An 8,104-nucleotide genomic window follows, 5' to 3' on the forward strand; every position below is an offset into this window, starting at 1 on the left:
AGGGTCTCTACCCCAGGGCACTCTGGGAATTGTACCTTAATGCACGCTAGGGGAGGGACCTCGAGCCCCAATGACGTAGGAGAGATGGAGGGTGTATACCCTAATGCACTCTGGGAGTTATAGTGCACTGCCCCAGTGCCCTAAGAGAGCGGCACGGTGTCTACCCTCAGAGTTGTAGTGTGTTTCAGCGCCAGTGAACTCTGGGAGCCATTCTCTTTCTGCCCCCAAAACCTTTAGAGAGTTGTAGTTGTTTGGCTAACCCGGTGCATTATGGGAGTTGTAGTTTCTTAGCCTTCTGGCACACCAATGATCTGCACCCCAGTGCATTTTGGGATATGTCCTTTCTGGGCTTCTAACCTCCCTGGTACCAATAGAGCTCTTCCAGCCCCATGACCTAAACCGGGGTGCGCAAACTTTTTGGCCCAAGGGCCATATCGGAGAATAGAAATTGTATGGTGGACCATAAGTGCTCACAAAATTGGGGTTGGGGTGCAGGCTCTGGGTTGGGGCTGGGGATGAGGAGTTTGGAGTGTAGGAAGGTGCTCTGGGCTGGGAATAAGGGGGTTGGAGAGCGGGGGGGGGATCAGGGCTGGGGCAGGGGTGCAGGAAGGAGTGCAGGTTCTGGCTGGGGGTGTGGGTTCTGGGATGGGGCTGGGGATGAGTGGTTTGGGGCATACTGAGCTGGCATCAAGGGGTTTGGAGAGCGGGAGGGGGAACAGGGGTGGGGCAGGGGGTTGGGGCATAGGGAGAGGCTCAGAGTGGCCCTTACCTCAAGCAGCTCCCGGAAACAGTGGCATGTCCCTTCTCCGGCTCCTACGTGGAAGCATAGCAAGGCAGCTCTGCACGCTGCCCCCTCCGCAGGCACCGCCACTGCAGCTCCCTTTGGAGCACGTAGGAACCAGAGCGGGACACATGCCATGGCTTCCGGGAGTCGCGTGGTGCAGCCCCCAACCCTGCACCTCAGCTGGAGCGAGGAGCAGCCTTGATCCTGCTCCCTGCCTGGAGTGGGGCTGAGCCAGGTGATGCAGTCCCGACCCAACACCCTGGCAGGAGCGGGGCCAAGCCGTGTGGTGTGGCCCCTGACCCAGGACCTTGGCTTAAAATGGGTCACAGGCCATAGTTTGCCCCCCCCCGACCTAAATCATTTGCCCCCTCTTAGCTCCCCAGACAAACTCTGCAGTGGCTCAGCTGCCCCACTGTACCCTGTGAATTGGAGTCTCTCAGCTCCCCAGTGCACCCTGGGACATGTAGTCTCTTAGCTCCCACTGATCCATGGGGGTTGTAGTCTAACATCCAGTGCATTCTGGGAATTGTAGTATCTCTCCCATCCCAATGCACTGTGAGAGTTGTCATCCCCTAATCCTGTTTTAATTAGCCTTATACTGTAAATAGGGAATGTGTGAATGATTAAAGGATTAGAAACCACGCCTTAGAATGAGAGACTCAGTGAGCTCAAGCTATGTAGCTAAACAAAGAGAAGGTAAAGGAGTGACTCGATTACATGATATAGGTACCTATAAGGGGAACAAATATTTAATGATGAGCTCAAAGGTCTAAGAGGATCAAATGGCTGAAAGTTGGAGCTAGACAAATTCAGATTGGAAAGAAGGCGTAAACAGTGAAAGTAATTAGCACTGGAATGACTGACCAAGGGTCATGGTGGAATCTCCATCGCTGGCGACTTTTAACTCAAGATGGGATGTTTTTCTAAAAGATCCGCTCTAGGAATTATTTGGGGGACATTCTCTGGCCCGTGCAATACAAGGGGTATTCAGAAAGTTTTAGCCTGACAAAGGAAAAAAACCCCATTTGCGTTCGGCTGTTTATTTATTTTTATTATAATTCCCCTTGATGCCAATGCATGGGCCCCTCTTGGAGAAGTTCTTGCTCTGCATGGCCAGAAATGCCTGCACTGCTGCGACTGCCTCATTATCACAGTTGAAACTCTACCTATGAAGGTCCTTCTTCAATCTGGGGAACAGGTGGACATCTAAGGGAGCCAGATCTGCCGCAGAGGCTGGATGGGAAGCAGTTGAAAGCCACATTAGCTAGCTGTGGCCACTGGGACATGTAAGGTGACACATTGTCTTGAAGAAGCAAAAAGCTCCAGATTATCCCTGGAAACATCAGGTCGTGCTCTCATGTTCGGGGCACCTGCCTTGCTGACCCCTTTCTTGTGCCCGAGTCTTCAGTCTGGAAGAACTGTGCACCTGATTGTTGATCTTCTGTCCTTCTAGTGTAGTGGCATCTCTGGGACATCCTGACTCTGGCTCACCCTCTGTGCTGATCCGCTCTCGCTTAAATTCAGCAGCTCTACTGTTTACGGTGGCACCATCTCCCAGCATTCTGCCCCCACCCCCCCCCGTCCCATCCTCATGGATGTCCTATGCATTCAAGACGTTCTTATGCAGGTACTTGCTCTCTACCAAATTTTCAGTCTTCTCAATTTTTCAGATCTTTAGTGACTGACTCCCTACATGTTCTGCACAGGTGAAAAACTGTCTTCTGGTAAAGAGATGCATCGAAGTGTCAGCACCTTGGTCTGTGAAATCTGTTGGGCCGCAGCACATAGGCGCCGACTCTGTGGGTGCTCCGGGGCTGGAGCACCCAAGCTCCCCTCCCCGCCCCCCCCTCACCTCCGCCTCCTCCTCCTCCCCTGAGCACGCCGGTCCTCGCTTCTCCTCTCTGTGCTTGCTGCTGCAAAACAGCTGTTTTGCAGCGTAAGGGGCTCTGGGAGGGAGGGGGGAGGAGCAGGAACGCGGCGTGCTCAGGGGAAGAGGCGGAGCCGAAGCAGGGACTTTGGGGAAGGGGTTGGAATGGGGGTGGGGCAGGGGTGGAGTCGGGGCAGGGCCGGGGCAGAGGGGATTGAGCACTCACCGGCGCCAGCAGAAGTCCGCGCCCTCTGCCCCACCATGTCCTTAAATAGGTCGGGCTGGACCTTTTCTGAGTGACCCTAATACAGATCATCACAATGGTTCCTTCTGGCCTGGACATGAGTATGTCCATGCGGCTCCTTTCCTTAGTATCGGGGGGCCACACTGAAAGCCTGGCAGCTGGGTACATTTTTTGGGGGGTGTCCTGCTTGCTCTAATGTTCACCTCAAAGTCACAGGAGCAAACCAGGGAATGATGAGTTGGGACTGGGGGGCACCGTGACAGCTGGGGGATGGGGAGCCCAGGGCTGGAATAGAGGGGGCTGTGGGTCGGAATTGGGGGTACCAGGTGAACTGGGGGGCTGGGAGCCAAGGTCTGATAGGAGGGGCCTGTGGGTCAGGATTGAGGAGCACAGGCAGAGCTGGGGAAGGGGAACCTCAGGATCAGGTTCTGAATGCCCCCCCCCCGGTTGGAACCCCCGATGTCTCGGGGTTCCGGATTTGTTTTGATTTGACCTGGCAGCTGGGGGTGGGTGGGCGGCGGCCCTGGGGCCAGATTGGGGTTTGAGTTTCCCAGCAGCCCTTGCTCTCTGGCGGGTGCTGCCGACACCCTCTGCAGAGAACGGCCTCCCCTTTCCCTACCCCCTCATGCTCCCCAACCCTCTCACCCCTCCTTGCCATGACCTCCCAGCCCCGCCACGGCCCCCCGCTGCCCCCTCTCCTGCTGCCCACCTTCCCTGGTGCCGCCCTGCTCCTGACCTCACCCGACATCCCTGGGGGCAAGCTCATTGTCAAGCTGAAGCCGGAGGGGGCCCAGGAGCTGCCCCGGGCACAGACCATCATCCTGACGGGGACGCCGACGGGCTGGGCCCCCCCGCGCCGGGATGGGGCTCCCCTCCGGCTCCAGCTGGCCACTGGGATCAGGACCGTCCTACTGAGCAAGGCCGGGGAGGAACCAGGGCCCAGGGAAACTCCTCCAGCACCCTTGGTCCGGGCGCCCTCCACCAGCGACCCCTCCGCTTCCTGCACCTCCAAGGGTGTCTACGAGAACTATCGGCGCTGGCAGCGCTACAAAACCCTGGCCAGGCGGCACTTCCCGGGCACGCCCGACGCCGAGGCGCTGGCCTGCTTCTTCATGTGAGAGCCTGGAGAGACTCGGGCTGGGACAGCAGGGGGCTGCAGGTCGGGAGCGAGGGGCACCGGCAGAGCTCGAGGGGTAGTGCTGGCCTAGCAGGGGCTGCAGGTCCGGGCTGAGGGGCACCAGCAGAGCTGGAGGGGTAGGGCTGGCCTAGCAGGGGCTGCAGGTCCGGGGTGAGGGGCACCAGCAGAGCTGGGGCTGGGGGGGGAGCCCAAGGCTGGGCTAGCAGGGGGCTGCGGGTCGGGAGTGTGGACCTCCCTCCGGTGCTGATCTGGGCTCCCCCACAGCCCTGTCCTGCGGTCGCTGACCCGCCTGCGGCCCGAGCTGGCTCTGGAGGAGGGGGTGCCACGGGCTGTGCAGGAATGGGAGCGCAGCAGCAACTTCGAGCGCATGATCTTCTACGAGATGGCCGAGAAGTGAGTGTTGCCCCTGGGGCTGGCCCTGGGGATCCCGCCCCCGAAGTACTGCGCTGGAGATCCCGGGGAAGTCGCCCCCACTCCGAGCCCGACCCTCCTCCTCTTCCTCAGGTTCATGGAGTTTGAGGCCGAAGAGGAGCTGCAGATCCAGAAAATGAAGCTCCTGAACAGCTCCCAATTCCAGCCCCTACCCGCCGATCCTCCCAAGCTTCCCAGCCCGCCAGCCCCCGATGCTGGCCAGCAGCAAGGTACCTCCCTTCTAACCCCCCAGAATACCCGAGGGTGGAGGGAACCCCCCCTTCACAGGTGACAGGAGATAGTCACTGACTGACTGACTGCAGAGCTCCCTCCACACACCCAGGTTTTGTTTTTGTTTTTTTTTTGCACAAGCCTTTCACTTTGGCACGATTTTTGCACACACTCAGCAACTTTGGCTTTTGCACGTACCTAGAATGTCTAGAATGTAGAATGTGCAGGTTTTTGCATGTACCTAGCGACTTGGCCTGGGTTTTCTGGTGCATACCCAGCACTCTTGCATAATTTTTGCACATGCCTAGAACCTTCTCTCTTTTTTTGCACATGCCCAGCACTTGCGCATGTTAATTTGCATGCACTAGAATCTTTGCATGTTTTCGCACATACCTAGAAACTTTGCGCCTCTTACAGTACCTAGAACGTTTGCACTTTTCATATCTACCTAGCTTTGCAGGTTTTGCATGTACGCAGCACGTTTGCCCAGTTTTTGCACATACCTAGAACCTTTGCACATTTTTTGCACATACCCAGCACTTTTGTGTGGGTTTTTTTTTTTTTTGCGTGGACCTAGAATCTTTGCATGGTTTTTTTTTTGTTCACATCTAGCACTTTTGCACAGTTCTTGCACATACTTAAAACATTTGCACACATCCAGCACTTTCGCACAGGATATTTTTGCACAGACTGAGAACCTTTGTACATTTTTTCCCTACTAGCCTGGTGCCATTGCATGTTCCTTTTGGCTGGGTGGAGGCACGGAGGACGTTACATCCCTGCACCAGGGGGCGCTGGGTGGGCGGTCCATGGTGGCGCTGGGTGGGGGCGTCCCTGGGGATGCAGGGTGCTCTGTCACTGGGTGGGGTTCCTGAGGACACAGTGCACTGAGTGGACATCCCCATAGTCTCTGCCCGGCGCTCTCCCTTTCCCTGGCAGTGTACATCCCCAAGAAGGCAGCATCCAAGGGGCGCCAGCCCCGGCGCCGTCAGCGCCGCCCGCCTGGCCTGCCGGCCCCAGGGGAGCCGCGGGAGATCCCGCCTGAGGCCGTGCGGCAGTACGCTGAGATCATGGAGGGGCTGCGGCCCAGCTGGGAGGAGGAGGCCGGTGGGCGTGGTGAGCCCCAGAGCCAGGCGCAGGGGGTGCTCCCAGACCCCGCGCTACTGCAGTACGTCGAGCAGCTCTGTGAGGACGAGAGCTTTGTCTGCAAGGTGAGTGTCTCCCCTAGGGGGCACCACATCCCACCCGCAGGGCCCTCAGCTCCCAGCATTCAGGGGGCACAGACTGGGACGGAGATGGGACCCAGGTGTCCGGGATGGCACGGCAGGGCTGCATAGCTCCCAGCCCATGGGTAGAGAGCAGGATAGGGATGGGACCCAGTCGTTCAGGATGGTAGTGCCAGGTGCTCACCCTCAAGGTTCCCCATATTCCCCGGCCCACATGGGGAAAGACCAGGACAGGAGATGGGACCCAGGTGTCCAGGTCGGCGGTGTAAGGTGCTCATCCCAAGGGGAACCCATAGCTCCCACCCCGCAGGAGGCGAGACTAGGACAGGAGATGGGACCCAGGCATCCCAGTTGGCAGCACTGCACCAGGGCTTTGCTCTCACCCCGCTTCCCCTGCCCCTTGGCTCGGCAGGTAGAAGCCGTGATCCACCCCCAATTCCTGGCCCAGCTGCTCTCTCCAGAGAAGAGACGCGACCCCCTGGATCTCAGCGAGGAGCTGGAGCAAGAGCTGGGACTCACCCCAAGCCAGGTACCACACCACACGGCCACTGAGGGGGAGCCAGACCCAAGGGAGAGCAGTTGTCTCCCTGCCCCCTTTACACAGAATATCCCGCCCCCTGCCGGTGACCGCTTTTTCTCTCTCCCCACAGCTGGTTGAGAAACGTCTCCTAGCCCTTTCGGAGGATGAGCTCAGCCCCCCGGCGTGCCCCGCCCCGCATTCGGACTCCACCCCCTCCCAGTCCGAAGAGGAGGATGAAGGCAGCAGCCAAAAGGGACCAGCCAGCTGTCAGCAGGTCATAAGCGGAGCCTCACCCCCCAGGGGCAGCGGGGCCAAGTGCAGGGCTCTGGGGACAGAGCCACCAGAGGTGCCCAACCCCGCACCTGTACGGACATCCCAGCCATGCCAATGGCAGCCAGGAGATGTGGCACCAGAGGACGCGGCAGCTCCAAGATGTCTGTCCCCTCGCAAATGTGGTGGTGAAGGGGGACTATTAGTCTCACTGAGGAGTCGAGTTGAGAGGGTGTCCCAGCAGCCTCAGGGGCAGGGCCAGGATGGAAGCCGAATGGAAGAGTCAGCAGTCCCCCTGGGCACAATACAACCTGGCAGCCAGGCCTGGGGCGTGAGGTCACAAGGGGACAATTTGGTAGGATCGGCAAACCTTGCATCAACTCCCAGCGGGTACAGAAAACAAGATGGTGGCCAAGAAGGGAAGGTCAAAAGTCAATCTGAAGCCAGTGCTGATGGGGAAGAACTAAGAGATGCGCCAATGGGAACAAAGTGTAATTGTCAAGGAGACAACCTGGTGGAAGCAGAAGCTCGAGAGTCAACTCTCAATGGACATGGGCAACAAGATGGCTGCCAAGGAGAGATGGTCAAAGGCCAACCACAGGTTGGATGGGAACCATTGGGAGACATCCCAAGTGCCACAGGCCAAGCCAATACCATGAGGTCACACAGGGAAAAGCTGGTGAAACAAAGAGCTCTAGAGTCAACTCTCAATGGACATGGAAAACAAGATGGTGGCCTAGAAGGGAAGGTCAGAGGTCAAAACAAGAAGGAGGCTGATTGGAGTGAAGCCACCCTGAGAGAGCGTGACCTCCAGCCTGGGAGCATGAAGTTGAGTGGGAACAACCTGAAAGGAGAAGAAAGCCCAGCATCAACTCCCACTAGGTCTGGAGAACAAGATGGCAGTCAAGCAAGTCAACCAACCAAAGTGGAGTCTAGGGTGGGTGGTGGCCACCCTACAGTGTTACTACTCAGCAGGACCAATGGGCAGCCCTTAGGCCTCTTTGCTCACCCTCTGAGTGCTGATGGGCGAGGGGAGGGTAAATTGCCACCAGTGTCCAACATTCACGGCCAGCATCCTGACCCATCTCCGCTTGGCCTGAGTGGCCTGAAGGGACCTACTGAGGCCCGGGTGGCTTCAGACACTGAGTCCAGTCGCCGAGCAGAGCTAGAATGGAGATTCGCAATAGAGATGGGGTCAAGACAGCCTCACCTCCAAGATGGTGGCAACAGTGAAGGCACTGGAGTCAGAACCATGGCCGGACCTGGAGATCCAGGACAATGTGAGGCAGGAGCTACCAGGAGCTGTGGCAATGGGACCAGTTCAAGGGATGATGGAAAGGAGGCTGGAGAGGCCAGTTCAGCCATGGGCGATGGCCCTTCCAAGACGGCCAGCTCAGAATTTCCCCCGGGGGG

Source organism: Chelonia mydas, chromosome 13 (genome assembly GCF_015237465.2).
Source record: "Chelonia mydas isolate rCheMyd1 chromosome 13, rCheMyd1.pri.v2, whole genome shotgun sequence".
Taxonomy (NCBI): Eukaryota; Metazoa; Chordata; order Testudines; family Cheloniidae; genus Chelonia; species Chelonia mydas.